The following is an 18,473-nucleotide window of genomic DNA, read 5'->3' as shown; positions in this document are numbered from 1 at the left end:
GTGGTAAATGGATTTCAATGTCGCAAATGTGAGGTCATCCATTTTGGACCTCAAAACGATAGAACAAATTACTTTTTAAATCGTGAAAAGCTAGAAACAGTGGCGATCCAAAGAGACCTGGAGGTCCAGGTACACAGATCATTAAAATGTCATGGACAGGTACAGCAAATAATTAGAAAGGCTGATGAAATGCTGGGCTTTATATCTAGAAGACTAAAATACAAGGGGGTAGAGGTTATGCTACAGCTATACAAAGCCCTGTTTAGACCACACCTTAGGAAGGATATGTTGGGCTTGGAGGGAGCGCAGTGTAGATTTACCAGAATCCAAGGGTTAAATTACGAGGGGAAATTACACAAACTATGGTTGCATTCCTTGGAATTTAAAAAAAGGGGGAGGATTTGATCGAAGTTTTCAAGATATTAAGGGGAACTGATAGGGTAGAGAGAGAGAAATTTGCAGATTGATCACATTGACCAGTTTCAGAAGAATCAAAGGGGAACCAATACGTCTTGGTTATAATTGACTGCTTTTGCAGATGAGGTTGAGCAGCAAACATCAGAAACTGAAAATTGGTTTGAGGAAAAAAAAAGGCAAAGACAGTCTATGATGGAATAAAGAAGGAGAAAGGGAAAGATTCTCTCCCTTTTCTACCTGTAAAAGCTGCAAGATTTCAGTGTAGCACCGCTTTAAAATGCCTGTTTTTGTTTTTGTTTTTGGTGCCACTGGCTGTGGCTCCGCCCTCTGTTCCCTTTTGTGTCAGAGTCTTAAAAGTTCTGTTTCACTGAAAAAATAATTTTTTGTTCTGTTATAATCAATATTGTTACAGTCATTTGGAAAAACACCTGAAGAAAGAAAAGGAAAGATGTAATTTACTGTAAGTACGTGCTATTTTGTTTTATTTTATCTGTTCTGTATTGTGTTTAGTCAATAAAATATTGTTCTGAATTAAATTGGAACTATTGAGGTTAAACTAACCTATTAAATGGTGTAAACCCAACTTTCATCGTGGCCACAGTGAAATTCTGATTATTTTAAATTGTGGGTGAGTTCCTAGTTCCGGACATAAGGGGCTGGATTTTGTCAATGGGAAGCTTTTGGAGGCAGGACTACTGCTTGCCGGGTTTCAGTCCCACCTCCATCAACTTCTGACCAACCAGAGGGCTCAGCAGGCCAATTAGGGGGAAGTCATTGACAGAGCACGTCAACATATGACGTGTCATCTGTCAAGATTTTTTGAAAGAAGAAATGTCAACGTTTGACAGCTCTGTGAAGCTGTCACACACTGACATTCTGTGTAGTTTGATGAGTCCTTGTGTTCAGGACTCATCAAACCTTTCAACTTTGCAGAAATCACCTGGCTGTTGTATCGGAGGATCCAACAGCCAGTCTGTGAAATCTACAATGGAGATGTCAGGACTCTGGCTTCTCAGCGGCTGAAGGCTGTAGGCAGAAACAAAGGTAAGTGAACATTTTCTAACACTTTACACTTACCTTACATACTTACCACTCCACACTTGCACCCATCACTCACCTCTACATTGCACTTTCAGACCCTTCCGACCCCCGCTGACCTCCTACTCATCTTCTCCACCCTGGCGGGGTTCCCCGAGGTCAGGAAGCCTGCACTTGGGAAGGTAAAAGGGGAATAATCCTATTTTCTGCCTGTTAACTACCTGTCAACAGGCAGTTAATTGGCTTTAATCCCTTTCCCGCCTCAAGGAGACGGGAGCCGGGGCAGGACGGCTTCCCGCCTCCTGGCAAGAGGGCACGGAGGCGGGATGGGGGCGGGTTTCCCACCAGCCCCCAAATTCCCCAAGTCCCGCCTCCATACCCGCCTCCTCGGGGCTGACAAAATCCAGCCCAAGGCTTTCAGATTGGAAAAAAAGGGGAAGGCATCCTGTAGTTGGAATAGAATTGGTTCACAGAATGTTTTTAACTGATTTTTAATATTTATGATGGATAAAAATTTGGTAACATTTTTGTGCCTTCGTGGCTCACGTTTTGCAAATTGGAACTAAAGGAGAAACTGAAATTTATTTATGACTTTAATTGCATCCTGAAATGTTGTGCAAGTTTTAAAAGGTACAAAGACTGAGGCAAATATTTAAAAAAAAATTAAGATGTGTTTGGTTCTTTGGCAAAGTTTTCTTAAATTTGCGTGAAGTGAGGCAATGACGTCTGACAATGTTTCGCTCCGTCTTCTTATAAGCTGACAGCTGTTTTCTTTATTCACCAAGCAAACACTTTTGATTACTGAATGTAAATTTATATGGGGCATTATTAAAGTTTCTTGATTTAAGTGGATATTTCCCCATGGTGACAGAAGGAAATTATGAATTGACAAATGAACCCCTTGGGCTCTTAAGCAGAATCATAATAGATTCTCTGTTTCTTTTTTCTTATAAACAGGGGAGCACGGTTTCCCGAACCATATGGAGGTTGCTGTCCAAGCAATTGATCCAGCATGGTGACGATTTGGACTTAAGATTTTGCCCTTCAAGGGCTCAGACGTAACCCATTCAGGGTCATTTGTTATCTTCTGAGACAGAGTGCTCAAGAGGGGGAGATATGGAAGTTACCTCTGTAGTAATTGTGAGCACTTCTGTCTCCAATGTAAAACCACTAAGCCTGTGTATCATTTGTTTCTGAAATTGGAATTGATAAGATAAATTGATATGAGTTGCTGTTTCAAGCACTCAAGATGGGAAAATTTACCTGATGGTTAAAGGAATAATCAAATTTTTATTTAAAAAAAAAGAGAGGAGTGCCGTCTAGGTGGTTTCTGTGTATCAGGAAGAAAGTTTTTTGGGGGGGAAATAGAATTGGACATTGACAAAATCGGTTAGACCAACAATACTGCTCTTTGAGGCGGGAAAGGGATTAAAGCCTATTAACTGCCTGTTAACAGGTAGTTAACAGGCAGAAAATAGGATTATCCCCATTTTTTGTCCTGAAGTGCGGGTTTCCCGACCTGGGGGAACCCTGTCGGGGTGCAGGAGGCGAGCAGTGGGACTGCGGGGGTCGGAGGGGTCTGAAAGTGCGATGTAGAGGTGAGTGATGGGTGCAAGTGTGGAGTGGTAAGTATGTGAGGTGAGTGTAAAGTGTTAGAAAATGTTAACTTACCATTGTTTCTACCTACAGCCTTCAGCCGCCAGCGATGAAATTTCTTTTTTCAAAAATTCTTGACAGATGACACGTCATGCGTTGACGTGCTCTGTCACTGACTTCCCTCTACTTGGCCTGCTGAGCCCGCCGGGCAGGCTTAACAAGGTCAATCAGGGGAAAGTCCCGCTGGTTGGCCAGAAGCTGATGGAGGCAGGACTGAAACCTGGCAAGCAGCTGTCCCGCCTCCAACACGTCTCCATTCATAAAATCCAGCCCTAAGAGTCTGGGATGAGGGATGGACTGATATAGCCTACAAGGGCAAGGGAAGATACTGTGTGACCACCATAGCTGCTTTTATGACTGTTGGATTAACAAGATGGCCCACACTGAAGCACCAATTCTGTGTGTTTCTAGCTGGGGAAAACCCAAACTGGTGATAAAACATTGTTGCCGGTACACCATCATAATGTGACCCACCTCCAAGTGAAGTTGCCTTTGGAGAGTGAGACGATTCAAGCAATCTCACACAACAAACATTATATACCCCCTCTATCCCTCAGTTTGAAATCTACAATCTACAGAACGAGAACCTCACAAAAGCATACTGTGCAAGATAATAAACAAATAGAACAGGCAATCAAGAAAACTAGCAAATCATGAATGGTGTGGAGTTACACCCATGGGTAGGTTATTTCAGATGGGATTGGTGATAGCACAAGCCATAGTATTAGTAATTCTGATCATTGCTTTATACTGCATGAGGAAGTCAATAAGAGATATAGAAAATATAAGGAAAGGTATAAAATAGCAAGGGCACTAAAAGGAAGCCAGGATTATTAATGTGAAGAAGGGTATAAAGCAATCTGCTAAGAGGTAGACATCCAATATAAAAAATAAAAAAGGCTTGTTGGTAGATGAGGGAGAGATACTCTAGCCTAACAAGTCGAGAGAGAGAGAGTTAAAGAATTACAGATCACCCTAGCAACAGCAAGTGTCAAGATTGAAATAATATGCCATACTATAAACATCCCACTACATACTACTGCAACTTACACGAAAGGTTGTTGATGTATGTATGTTGTAGAGAAATGTAAACTTGTGTGTGTAAGAATCGGCTGAAGGACACTGCATAAACCAGAGACTACCATATAAGGCAATGCCAGTTCCAGTTTGAAAAGGAGAAAAAGTGCATAAAAAATAAGTTTTGTGTTAAGTTTTAGAAGAGAGAAATGTACAAGGATGAGCACATGCCTATGTTTAAATCTGCTGACAAAACTCCGCCTGTAAATTGCGTTATACTCTGAAGAAATTAAACTCCGCTTTGAGATTGTTTTTAAAGTAGAAAAAATAAAGTGATTATAACCTTAAGATTGAATTTGTTGTGGTTGATTGCACCGACATCAAGGCCTTGACAGAAAACTGGCTGAGGGGTAATGACACCAACCCCCTAAATGAAGCCTCCCAGCCTTGCTATACCTTCCACCACTTTTCCCGTTGTGACCATCGAGGTTGCGGTGTGGCTCTTATCACCAAAACACATCTTGGTCTGTCCCCCTACTCCTCTGGCACTTTCTCCTCCTTTGTGCATCTCACCTTGTTCCATTCCTCTCTCCACTCATTTAAAATCCTTATTCCCTACCGCCCTCCCAAGTACCATGTGGCTTTGCGGTCACCGTATACCAATCCTGGGATCTTTCATAACCACAAAGGCTTCCACTCACTTAATGTGCAGTTGTTGTGTGACCATGCCCAGCGGATCCTGATGGTCAATGCCAGCTATCCTGGCAGCTGTCATGATGCCTTCATCCTGCTTCAATCCGGTGTGCCAGCAATCTTCCAGCTACTACGCCAAATCCGAGGGCGGCTGCTCGGAGACAAAGGCTATCTGTTCTTCACCTGGCTGATGACTCCCGTCCGCAACACCACCACTCCTGCCCAGCACTCATATGATGAGAGCTATACTGCCACCAGGAGCATCATCGAGCAGACCATCGGGCTGCTGACGCAACGGTTCTGCTGCCTTGACCGCTCGGGAGGAGCCCTCCAGTACCCGCCGGAGTGGGTGTCCCATTTCGTGGTGCATGCTCCACAACTTGGACATCAGGAGAGCGCAGCCCTTGCCATCAGGGATTGCGGGACCACCTCAGGAGGAGGACGAGTGAGAGGAGGTGGAAGAGGGAGAGGAGCAAGAGGAATAGAAACAGGAGGAGGAATGGAGGAAGGAAGTCTGTGAACGCCTCATCAGACTCCGATTCCAGTGAATGAAAGCCCAGATCCCCGTTGCTCACCACATCCCCATCATACCCTCCCTCTGTCATGGAACATCCTAGCACAAAGCTGAAATGAGAGCCACCACAAAACAAACATTCAATACAAAATTAATACATTTATAATTATTCAATTAACAGTACAATATCAACTAATCAGCCTTGTGCAATCCATTAGTGCCTGTTGTTCGTGTGCCCTTTCCTACTCTAGTGCGCCTACGCAGTGCTCCCCCAGTGGATGCAGCATGGCTGGTGGAAGGCTGCTGAGTTTCCATGGGAGAGACTACAGATGACCTTGCAGGGTGACCTGGAACAGCTGTGGTATAGAAGTTTCTGAGCTGGTGTCTGCGAGTGTCAGATGCAGTGACGGTGTGTCTTCTTCATCTCCACCCTCCTCCATGACTTCAGGGGCAGGCTGTGCTGGTGGCAGTTCTTGGTTGTCTGAAAGCAGATAGGCACAAGAGTCAGGTTGTGGTGAGGGGAGGGGGTGGTGGAGGTGAAAGCAAGATATCCATGTATACCATCAGCAGCTTTTAAGTGAGAAGAGATTGTGAGATGAGGGGGAAGTGGGATGTGAGAAGAAGGATTAGGAATGGCCAAACCATTATTGTCCCCAAGGGATTCAACTTCGCCCATGGCCACGGTCTTGGTGACTCCCCTCCAATGATGTCAAGCACCGTCTCCTCCAGTTGGCTCAGGGTATCTAATGTGACGTGGCTGCCTCCTGTCTGCTGCTGCTCATGGCGGTCGTGAGCCACCTTGGCCTGCACGAGAAAGGTAATATGTCAGTGAGTGTGGCGCAATGTGTTTAGGTGATGTGTCTGCCATAGTTGAATAGGTGTCAGTGTGAGCAAGTATGTAAAAAGAAAAAGATTAGTGAAGACAAATGTAGGTCCCTTACAGTCAGAAACGGGATAATTTATAATGGGGAACAAAGAAATGGCGAGCAGTTAAACAAATACTTTGGTTCTATCTTCACGGAAGAGGACACAAATAATTTCCCAGAAATACGAAGGAACCAAGGGTCTAATGAGAAGGAGGAATTAAAGGAAATTAGTATTAGTAAAAAAATAGTGCTGGAGAAATTAATTGGACCGAAAGCCGATAAATCCCCAGGGCTTGATAATCTGCATTCCAGAGTACTAAAAGAGGTAGCCATGGAAATAGTGGATGCATTGGTTGTCATCTTCCAAAATTCTATTGATTATGGAATAGTTCCTGCAGATTGGAGGGTGGCAAATGTAACCCCACTATTTAAAAAAGGAGGGAGAGAGAAAACAGGGAACTACAGACCGGTTAGCCTAACATCAGTAGTAGGGAAAATGCTAGAGTCTATTATAAAGGATGTGATAACAGGATACTTAGAAAATATCAACGGGATTAGACAAAGTCAACATGGATTTATGAAAGGGAAATCGTGTTTGACAAACTTACTGGAGTTTTTTGAGGATGTAACTGGTAGAATAGATAAGGGAGAACCAGTGAATGTGGTGTATTTGGATTTTCAGAAGGCCTTTGATAAAGTCCCACATAAGAGGTTAGTGTGCAAAATTAAAGCACATGGGATTGGGGGTAATATACTGGCATGGATTGAAAATTGGTTAACAGACAGGAAACGGAGAGTAGGAATAAATGGGTCTTTTTCGGGGTGGCAGGTGGTGACTAGTGGGGTACCGCAGGGATCAGTGCTTGGGCCCCAGCTATTCACAATATATATCAATGAATTGGATGAGGTAACCAAATGTAATATTTCCAAGTTTGCTGACGACACAAAAATAGGTGGGATTGTGAGTTGTGAGGAGGATGCAAAGAGGCTTTGAGGCGATTTAGACAAGTTGAGCGAGTGGGCAAATACATGGCAGATGCAGTATAACGTGGATAAATGTGAAGTTATCCACTTCGGGAGGAAAAAGAGAAAGGTAGAGTATTATTTAAATTATGATAGATTGGGAAATGTTGATGTACAAAGGAACCTGGGTGTCCTTGTACACCAGTCACTGAAAGCAAACGTGCAGGTGCAGCAAGCAGTTAGGAAGGCAACTACTATGTTGGTCTTCATTGCAAGAGGATTTGAGTACAGGAGCAAGGATGTTTTACCACAGTTATACTGGGCCTTGGTGAGACCACGCCTGGAGTACTGTGTGCAGTTTTGGTCTCCTTACCTAAGAAAGGATATACTTGCCATAGAGGGAGTGCAACAAAGGTTCACCAGACTGATTCCTGGGAGGCCAAGTCACTGAATATATTTAGGAAGGAGATAGATAGATTTCTAGACACATTTCTAGCAGCAAACCTGAGGATTGGGAGCAGCTTAGGATTCAGCAAAGGAGGACAAAGGGATTAATTAAGAGGGGAAAAATAGAGTATGAGAGTAAGCTCGCAGGGAACATAAAAACTGACTGTAAAAGCTTTTATACATATGTGAAGAGAAAAAGATTGGTGAAGTCAAGCATAGGTCCCTTGCAGTCAGAATCAGGGGAATTTATAATGGGGAACAAAGAAATGACAAACCAATTAAATACATACTTTGGTTCTGTCTTCACAAAGGAGGACACAAATAACCTCCCAGAGATGTTGGGGAACATAGGGTCTAATGAGAGGGAGGAACTGAATGAAATCAGTATTTGTAGGGAAATGGTGTTAGGGAAATTGACGGGATTGAAGGCCGATAAATCCCCAGGCCTGATAATCTACATCCTAGGGTACTTAAGGAAGTGGCCCTAGAAATAGTAGATGCATTGCTGGTCATCTTCCAAAATTCTGTAGACTCTGGAACAGTTCCCATGGATTGGAGGGTAGCTAATGTAACCCTGCTATTTAAAAAAGGTGGTAGAGAGAAAACAGGGAATTATAGACCGGTAAGCCTGACATCGGTAGTGGGGAAAATGCTAGAGTCCATTATAAAAGCTGTAATATCAGAGCACTTGGAAAACAGTGACAGGATCGGACAAAGTCAACATGGATTTACAAAAGGTAAATCATGCTTGACTAATCTACTGGAATTTTTTGAGGATGTGACTGGTAGAATAGATAAGGGAGAACCAGTGGATGTGGTGTATTTGGACTTTCAAATCAAATCAAATCAAATCAACTTTTATTGTCATTGTTAGTGCACAAGTGCAGTACAACGAAATGTAGGCTTGCGGCTCCCGAGAGTGTACAATTTGGATTAGGACACTTAAACATTTCAACATACATTTGTACATATATATTAGCATAAATATGACCATAATAAAGTGCATCGGCAGATGTGCAGGCTTTAGTGTTTATTTGTGGAGTTCAGTAGGATGACAGCCCTGGGAAAGAAGCTGTTCCTAAATCTGGTCGTACGGGTGCGAATGCATCTGTAGCGTCTTCCAGATGGTAGGAGGGCGAACAGACTGTGGCTGGGGTGGGTAGGGTCTTTGATGATGGACCGTGCCCTCCGTAGGCAGCGTTTCTGATATATATGATCTATGGTCGGTAGCCGGGTGCCGGTAATGCGTTGGGCAGTTTTGACTACCCGCTGCAGGGCTTTCCGGTCATGGGAGCTACAGCTGCCATACCATACCGTGATACAGAAGGCTTTCGATAAGGTCCCGCATAAGAGATTAGCGTGCAAAGTTAAAGCACATGGGATTGGGGGTAAGGTACTTACTTGGATATTGTAAGGGGTGGTGTGTGTGGTCAGCTTTGCCTCTGACTCCCTGAGCGGTTTGAATCACTCGCACTCCCTTGGTTCTAGACTTTGGACTTATTTGGGTTTGTAATAAAATTGCAACAGACAACTGAGTTGGTCAAAGGAATTGAGATTTTATTTTGAAACAGGAAAATATACAATACAATAAATCTTATACTCTAAAAGGGGGAACACTTCAGAATATGCGAGGGAGAATGACAATAGACAAAATACCTTACCCCTCCCAATCCCACTATCCTAACTAGGTTGAATTCCAGAGGACCAGGAAATGCTCACCAAATGACTTTCTTGACAGTTGTAGAGGTTCGTGATTTCGGGGTTCTCTCTAGCTGTGGTGGTTGGGGCCTGCTGTACCCCGGACGTGGTGGAAGACTGCACCTGTGTTGGGTTTTCAGTCCTCGTGAGTCTGCTGATGCGGTCGGGTGCGTAGTTGGATTTATCGTGTAAGTACCCAATTTCCTTTGGTTAGGTATAGTTTTTAGAGTCTTTTGTGTTAAATCTTACCCAGGGTTAAGTCAGGCTAGCTTGTAGAGTGGAAACAAGTTTGCGATTCTTCGGTTTTTCCCAGGTTGGTTTCTTGATGGTCGCGGTGGCCCAATATTATCTAGTTGGTGGTAATATTGTTAGTTGTTGGTTTCTTGGGGCCTTTGGTTGCTGCGATTCCTTTCTCCTTTTGTTTCGTTCTCCTTTCCTCGAGTCTCCGATTCTCCGACTGATGATGGTGATGAGTAGTACCTGTGATAAAAATAATAACTTCCGGGAAGTTATGTCATCACTTCCTGTGAACTGTGAACTGTGAACTATGAACTATGAACTGTGTACATACCTCACTTCCTGTCATGTGTCACTTCCTGTTGGACTGGTATAAATACTGGTCTGTTCAGTATTGTAAGAGGCTTCTACCAGAGGCATGGTAAAGACCTCTCTTGTATATAGTGTGTTTATAAGTTACTTAAAGCTTACTTTAAAGTTACTTGATGGTAAGCCTCCTTTTTCTTACATCAATTTAAGTAACTTAGTATTTACACTCACGAATACTAGACCTTCGGACAAACTCGGAATTAAGGATCCAGGGAACCACCCATCATGGAGAAAATCCTTAGACCTATTCGTCTGGACTTGGACCCGAATGCACCAGCAGCTGGCAGGGTATGGAAGCATTGGTACCGTACTTTTGAGAATTTTCTGGATGAATGTGAAGCGGATGCTCCTGCTAGATTGAAGATACTTATCAATTATGTGACCCCAAAAGTGTTCGAATATGTTGATGAATGGGATAATTACGATGAGGTGATTCGGGCACTTAAGAAACTGTATGCCAAGACCCCAAATGAGGTCTATGCTAGACATCTACTGGCCACAGCCCGACAAGGGCCAGGGGAATCAATTGACGAATTCCTGCAAGAACTTCGCAGGCTCAGCGTAGATTGTAACTTTCAGGCAGCCTCAGCTGAGCTGTACCGCCAAGAAATGATTCGTGATGCTTTCACCTGCGGGATTGCCTCTCCATTTATACGCCAGCGTCTACTAGAAAGTAAAACACTTGAGCTACAAAAAGCTTTTGACCTAGCTTATTCACTGGATTTGGCAAAGAGAAATGCAGACCTCTATCAGCTGCCCAGATCTCGATCTGCTGCTGTAGCTGCAACCAGACAATTCAAGCGGTCTCAGGTGAACCCTATCATGGGGGAATCTAATTCTGATAATTCTGATGAAGAAGAGGAGGACGACCCCACTTTAGCAGCCTCTTGGCAATCTAGGAAGGAATGCTTCTTTTGTGGAGATGCTTTTCACCCTAGGAAAACCTGCACTGCTCGCAATGCAATCTGCAGTTATTGCGGGAAAAAAGGACACTTTGCTAAAGTTTGCCTATCAAGGGCCTCTACGAGGGCCAATCCAGCTAAGGCCTACCGAACTGCCCCAATTAGGGCCTATCAAGATGCTCCAGCTAGGACCTATCAAGCTTCCTCTCGAGCTCTCTCCCGAAGAAGCACACCGAGAGTTTTAGCCACTCTCTGTGCAACGACACCAATTACAGCTGCTTGCCCACAGAACCTGTCTCATGCTGCCACAAAAATTTCAATTAAAGGGCATACCTTAGATGCCTTAATTGACTCAGGAAGTACTGATAGTTTCATTAAGGAACAGATTGTTGCGAAATTGAAACTACATGTCTTCCCATCGGACCAGGCAATTGCAATGGCCCAGTCATCACTTAATACCAGAATCTCCGGCTTTTGTGTTGTTGATATGACACTTCATGGTCGTATGTATCCCTCCACCCGACTTTCGGTGCTCAAGGACTTATGTAGTGATCTCCTCTTAGGACTGGACTTCCAAAAACAGCATAAGAAACTCACCATTGAGTTTGGTGGATCCAAACCCGGACTTACTATTTCTAATATACCGTCTAAATTACCATTTTGTGCATTATCAGCAGCTTCACTTGATGAACCCTCATTATTTGCCAGTATTCCGCCTCAATGCCAACCGATAATAACGAAATCGCGGCGCTTTAATCAGGAAGACCAATCTTTTATTGCGGCTGAAATCTCTCGACTTCTAGCAGAGGATATCATTGAACCATGTTCGTCGCCCTGGCGGGCTCAAGTCGTCATTGTCAAGAACCCTCTAAAACCTCACAAACAGCGACTATGCATCGATTATTCGCAAACCATCAATCAATATACCAACTTGGACGCCTACCCATTGCCACGCATTGATGATATGGTTAATAAACTGGCCGAATGCAAAGTGTTCTCAACTTACGATTTAAAAAGTGCCTATCATCAGTTACCCTTGAAGGTCTCAGATAAGCAGTACACAGCCTTTGAGGCTAATGGACGGCTGTACCAATTTCGTCGCCTCCCATTTGGGGTTACTAATGGAGTGGCTGTCTTTCAACGGGCAATGGATGGCCTGGTTAAGCAGGAAAACCTAAGGGACACTTTTCCCTATCTTGATAACATTACCATTGCAGGTCACGATCAACAGGAACACAACTCCAACCTCCAAAAATTTCGGGATGCCCTCCATCGCCGTAATTTGACCCTGAATGAATCCAAATCTGTTGAGTCGCAACCGACCATCAACATCCTTGGCTACTGCGTAGGCAATGGTATCATTCAGCCAGACCCAGAAAGACTTCGCCCGCTCCAAGAGCTCCCGTCACCTAAGAATCCGGCTTCTTTACGTCGGGCTCTCGGTCTGTTTGCATACTACGCTAAATAGATTCCTCATTTTTCGGACAAAATCCAACCCTTGCTGCATGCTAGATCATTTCCACTGGGAACAGCGGCTGTTGCAGCCTTTAACCTTCTCAAAAAACAGTTGGAGAAAGCGGCTCTTCACTCCATTGATGAGAATCTCCCTTTCGTGGTTGAATGTGATGCCTCGGAGGTGGCGATCTCGGCTACTCTGAATCAGGAAGGTCGTCCTGTAGCATTTATGTCCAGGACCTTACAAGGTGCCGAGCTACGTTATCCTCCGGTTGAGAAAGAAGCCACAGCCATCATAGAGGCAGTACGGAAGTGGAACCATTTTCTAGCTCGCCAGCACTTTACATTGATCACGGACCAACGATCAGTCGCCTTCATGCGCGATAATCGAAAACGAACCAAAATTAAGAATAATAAAATACAACTTTGGAGGATGGAACTGGCCTCTTTTGGTTATACCATTCTCTATCGGCCTGGCAAGGAGAATGTGGCCCCGGACACCCTCACACGGGCATTCTGCTCCACTATGTCATCCTCCACCCTCATGGATGTCCACAATGGTTTGTGTCATCCTGGCGTTACGCGCATGCTACATTTCGTACGATCACGGAATCTCCCTTTTTCCACTGGAGATGTAAAGAAAATATGCTCAGAATGCCGGCTTTGTGTGGAATTAAAACCTCAGTTCTTCCGCCCCTCAGATGGTATACTCATACATGCAACCCAACCGATGCAACGACTTAGCATCGATTTTAAGGGCCCAGTGCCCTCTTCAACTCGGAACACATATTTGCTCACCATGATCGACGAATATTCACGTTTTCCGTTTGCCTTCCCCTGCTCCAATATGCTGGCGTCTACAGTAATCTGCTGCCTTGAGCAGGTATTTTCTCTCTGTGGCATGCCGGCTTATATTCACTCAGATCGGGGTCCATCCTTTATGTCGAGGGAACTCAAGGACTACCTCTCAGAACGGGGAATTGCTACAAGCAAAACAACACCATACCATCCCATCGGAAATGGGCAGGTAGAGAGGTATAACGGTATCATCTGGAATTCCGTACGTCTCGCTTTAAGATCTCGGGGCCTACCAGACCAGCAATGGGAAACAGTGCTTCCGGATGCATTGCACTCTATACGGTCCCTGCTTTCTACAGCCACAAATACTACACCTCATGAGCGGTTCTTTGGATTCCAGCGTCACTCATCTCATGGGACATCACTCCCGTCATGGCTAACTACTCCTGGACCTGTATTACTCCGAAGATACGTTCGGACGTCTAAAAATGACCCTCTTGTAGACGAGGTCGAACTAACCGATGCCAACCCCACCTATGCAAACATACGATATTCCGACGGCCGAGAATCTACCGTATCATTACGGGATCTGGCTCCCTGCCCACCAGGACCTAGTGGGACATCGGGTGATGGCATTTCACCAGGAAACTCTTGGGACCTATCGGGTACCCCTCTCCAGGATCCTGATCGGACACCAACTAGCTTGGTGCCGGTAGAACCCCGTGCTCAAGGTTGCGACCCTCCCAGTACCACGCATGAAAGTACTGGTCCGCCACAGACCAGCTCTGCACCTCCCTCTGAACAGAGGCAGTCTGACTTTGAACCTATTGGGGCTCGTACTCGAAGCCATGATCTCCCCGACCCTTCACAGGGCAATCCAGGCCACATGGACTCTGGCCAATGGCCAACCGCATGTAAGCGGACCAGCGACCCTCTACGACGGGAATCCAAACGGGTGCGACTCTTCCTTGTTCGGCGGCTGCGGACCAAAAGGTAGACCACAGCCTCCTAAACCTGCAGGAGGGAAGAATGTGATAAAAATAATAACTTCCGGGAAGTTATGTCACCACTTCCTGTGAACTGTGAACTATGAACTATGAACTGTGTACATACCTCACTTCCTGTCATGTGTCACTTCCTGTTGGACTGGTATAAATACTGGTCTATTCAGTATTGTAAGAGGCTTCTACCAGAGGCATGGTAAAGACCTCTCTTGTATATAGTGTGTTTATAAGTTACTTAAAGCTTACTTTAAAGTTACTTGATGGTAAGCCTCCTTTTTATTACATCAGTACCCTTCTGAATCGTACTTTCTAACTGCTCTCCTGTACTGAACTTGAACCTTTCTGAGCCGAACTGACATGCTGTACTGAACAAGCAGGCCTCAATTATACTGTTTTGAGGCCTGGCTTATCTGACTGCCAAGTCTCCTCTGGCCCATTGTTAATTTTGGCGGGCTCGTTAATTTTAATAGTTTTAAAATTCTTATTGAGTTTCGGGGCTGGTCCCATCTATTTTTAATTGACCATTAACTAGTTTTGGGATTGCTTCGAAATCAGTTTAAGTGTGCAAAACGGTTTTGGAAATCTTTCAGAGTGGTTTTAAACTGTTGTTTGATTGTCTTCTCCTGCTGGGGCCAGGGTCTCTTTTGTTGATTAGTGGCATGTATTGTATTATTCATGTTCTTGATGGCCCTGTAGGTTTCGATGGGAACTGTCCTTCCGTGGGCCTATTGTCTTTATGCAGAATGGCTGGGATGGCCCAGAACCTTCTCAGACAATCTGGCCTTTTCCAATACTCAAACTGTCTGTCCCACAGTGCCCAACCCAGTTCCTTTGGTTAGCTTTTCCACAGGCCTGGACTTGCTTTTTAAAATAGTCAAATCTTCCTGGGGTTTCGACTTTAAGTCCCTTTTGGCCCAATATTCTTTCAAACAGTCCAAAATCTCTTCTTTTCTCAGTTTGGCGGGGGGGAATCTGTAGAATTTTGCGAACCTTACAATAGAGAACTGGTTGTCAGACAGGAAGCAAAGAGTTGGAATAAATGGGTCTTTTTCCGAGTGGCAGGCAGTGACTAGTGGGGTATCGCAGGGATCGGTGCTAGGACCCCAGTTATTCACAATATATATTAATGATCTAGACGAGGGAACTAGATGTAATATCTCCAAGTTTGCAGATGACACAAAGCTGGGTGGGCGTGTGTGCTGTGAGGAGGATGCAGAGAAACTCCAGTATGATTTGGACAGGTTGGGTGATTGGGCAGAAGCATGGCAGATGCAGTATAATGTGGATAAATGCGAGGTTATCCACTTTGGTGGCAAAAACAGGAAGGCAGATTATTATCTGAACGGCAATAGATTGGGAGAAGGGGAAGTGCAATGAGACCTGGGTGTTCTCGTGCAATCTCTCCTCATAGGACAGCCCTCTCTTCCCAGGGATCAACTTAGTGAACCTTCGTTGCACCGCCTCTAAGGCATGTATGTCCTTCCTCAGATAAGGAGACCAAAACTGTGCACAGTGCTCCAGGTGTGGTCTCACCAGAGCCCTGTACAATTGTAGTAAGACATCTTTACTCTTGTACTACAAACCCCTTGCAATAAAGGCCAATATGCTAATTAAGGAAAGCCAACATGGATTTGTAAAAGGCAGATCATGTTTGACTAATTTACTTGAAGTTTTTGATGAAGTAACAGGGAGGATTTATGAAGGGAATGCAATGGATGTTTGTACATGGATTTTAGGAAGGCGTTTGACAAAGTACCACATAGGAGGGCGGTTAGCAAAATTGAGGCTCATGGAATAGGTGAGTCAGTGGCAGCTTGGATAAGGAATTTGCTTAAGGATAGAAAACAGCGAGTTGTGGTAAATGGCTGTTTTTCAGACTGGAGGATGGTAGACAGTGGTGTTCCCCAAGGGTCAGTGCTAAGGCCACTGCTTTTTTTGATATATATGTGACCTGGATATTGGAATACAGAGTAGAATTTCTAATTTTGCCGATGACACCAAACTTGGGGGTGTGGCAAACCGTGAGGATGATACCAATCGACTGCAACAGGACATAGAAAGGCTAGCAGAATGGGCAGACAAATGGCCGATGGAATTTAATACAGAGAAGTGTGAAGTGATGCATTTTGGCAGAAGGAACAGGGAGAGGCAATATACACTTAATGGCACAGTTTTAAAGAGTGTGCAGGGACAGAGGGACCTGGGAGTTAACGTGCATAGATCCCTGAAGGTGGCAGGACATATTGAGAGAGCGGTTAGCAAAGCATATGGGATCTTGGGCTTCGTAAATAGAGGTATTGAGTACAAAAGTAGAGAAGTTATGCTGAACCTTTATAAAGCGCTGGTTAGGCCACAACTGGAGTATTGCATCCAGTTCTGGTCACCACACTTTAGGAAGGATGTGAAGGCCCTTGAGAGGGTGCAGAGGAGATTTACCAGAATGGTTCCGGGGATGGGGGATCTTAGTTACAAGGGCAGGTTGGAGAAGCTGGATTTGTTTTCATTAGAGCAAAGGAGGTTGCGGGGTGATTTGATAGAGGTGTACAAGATTATTACGGGTTTGGATAGGCTAGACGGGGAAAGACTGTTCCCACTAGTTGATGGTACAAGGACTAGGGGACACAGATTTAAGGTTGTGGGCAAGAGATACAGGGGGGATGTGAGGAAAAACTTTTTTACGCAGCGAGTGGTGATGACCAGGAATTCGCTGCCGACGGATGTGGTGGAAGCGGAGACACTCACTGTTTTCAAGGGGAGACTGGATAGACACTTGAGGGAAATAAACTTGCAGGGCTACGGGGATAGAGTGGGGGAATGGGACTGACTGGATTGCTCTACAGAGAGCTGGCACGGTCTCGATGGGCCGAATGGCCTCCTTCTGTGCCGTTATGACTCTATGCCATTTGCCTTCCTAATTGCTTGCTACCTGCATGTTAACTCTCTGTGTTTCCTGTATGAGGACACCTAAACCTCAACACCAATATTTAATAGTGTCTCACCATTTTAAAATGTTCTGTTTTTCTATTCTTCCTACCAAAGTGAATAACCTCACATTTCCCCACATTATACTCCAACTGCCACCTTATTGCCCACTTACTTTACTTGTCTATATCTCTTTGCAGACACTTTGTGTTCTCCTCACAGCTTACTTTCCCACTTAGCTTTGGATCATCAGCAAAATTGGATACATTGCACTCGGTCCCTTCATCTAAATCGTTAATATAGATTGTAAATAGCTGAGACTCAAGTTCTGATCCTTGCTGCACCCACTAGTTGCAGCCTGCCAACCTGAAAATGACCCATTGATCCCTACTCTCTGTTTTATGTCCGTTAACCAATCCTCTATCCATGCTAATATACTCCCCCCCCCCCCCCACCCCCATAGGACTTTATCTTGCGTAGCAACCTTTTATGTGGCACCTTATTAAATGTCTTTTGGAAATCCAAATATACTACATCCACTGGTTCCCCTTTATCTATCCTGCTAGTTACATCCTCAAAAAACTCTAATAAAGTTGTTAAACATGATTGACCTTTCATAAAACCATGTTGAGTCTGCCTAACCATATTACGATTTTCTAAGTGCCTTGTAATAACGGATTCCAGCATTTTCCCGACGACTGATGTCAGGCTAACTGGCCTGTAGTTCCCTGTTTTTTCTCTCCCCCTCCTTTCTTGAATAGCGGTGTTACATTTGCTACCTTCCAATCCGCTGGGACCGCTCTAGAATCTAGGCTGCTCAGAATGTGGATGGTTGGAGTTTTACACAGAATTACATAGAATATACAGTATAGAAACAGGCCAAATGAGTGTGTGCTAGGGTTTATACTCCAGACCCGTCTCCTCCCATTCCAGCTACCTCATCTCAGCCTTTCAGAACATATTTCTATTCCCCTTTCTCTCATGTACTCATCCAGTTTCCGGTTGAAAGCATCTAAGCTATTTGCCTCAAACACTTCCCGTGGTAGCGAGTTCCACATTCAACTATTTGTCCCCTTGCATATCTGTTGCAGGATAAGTATTAATATATGAATCTATTTTAAAAGCTCACCATGGCTATTTTTACACTGCTGAGAGAAACAATAGTAACTGCAGCTCATTTCAAAACAGACAACCCAGTTTGTACGCAGTGTAAGTTTGAGGATTGCACAGTGGAATATCTTTCCCATTGAATTCTTTTTGTGTATTTTACATGTAAATAAACCTGAACAGCAGTTTTAACCTGTTTAAACCACTTTTAACAGTTTAACAACACCTGCATCTGACTCATTACTAAGGTGCCATTTCCTGGTATATTCAATCTAATTAAAGCCCACAAGAGTAGAAACAGCTATAATTACAGCCCTGTATAATGATTGAAGACTCCAGCAAATGACATCACAGTGACTATGTATGAGCG

The sequence above is a fragment of the Somniosus microcephalus genome, chromosome 32, assembly GCF_052327205.1.
Source record: "Somniosus microcephalus isolate GS21.2 chromosome 32, FLI_Smic_1.0, whole genome shotgun sequence".
Lineage (NCBI taxonomy): Eukaryota > Metazoa > Chordata > Chondrichthyes > Squaliformes > Somniosidae > Somniosus > Somniosus microcephalus.
Note: the sequence above shows the minus strand (reverse complement) of the source record.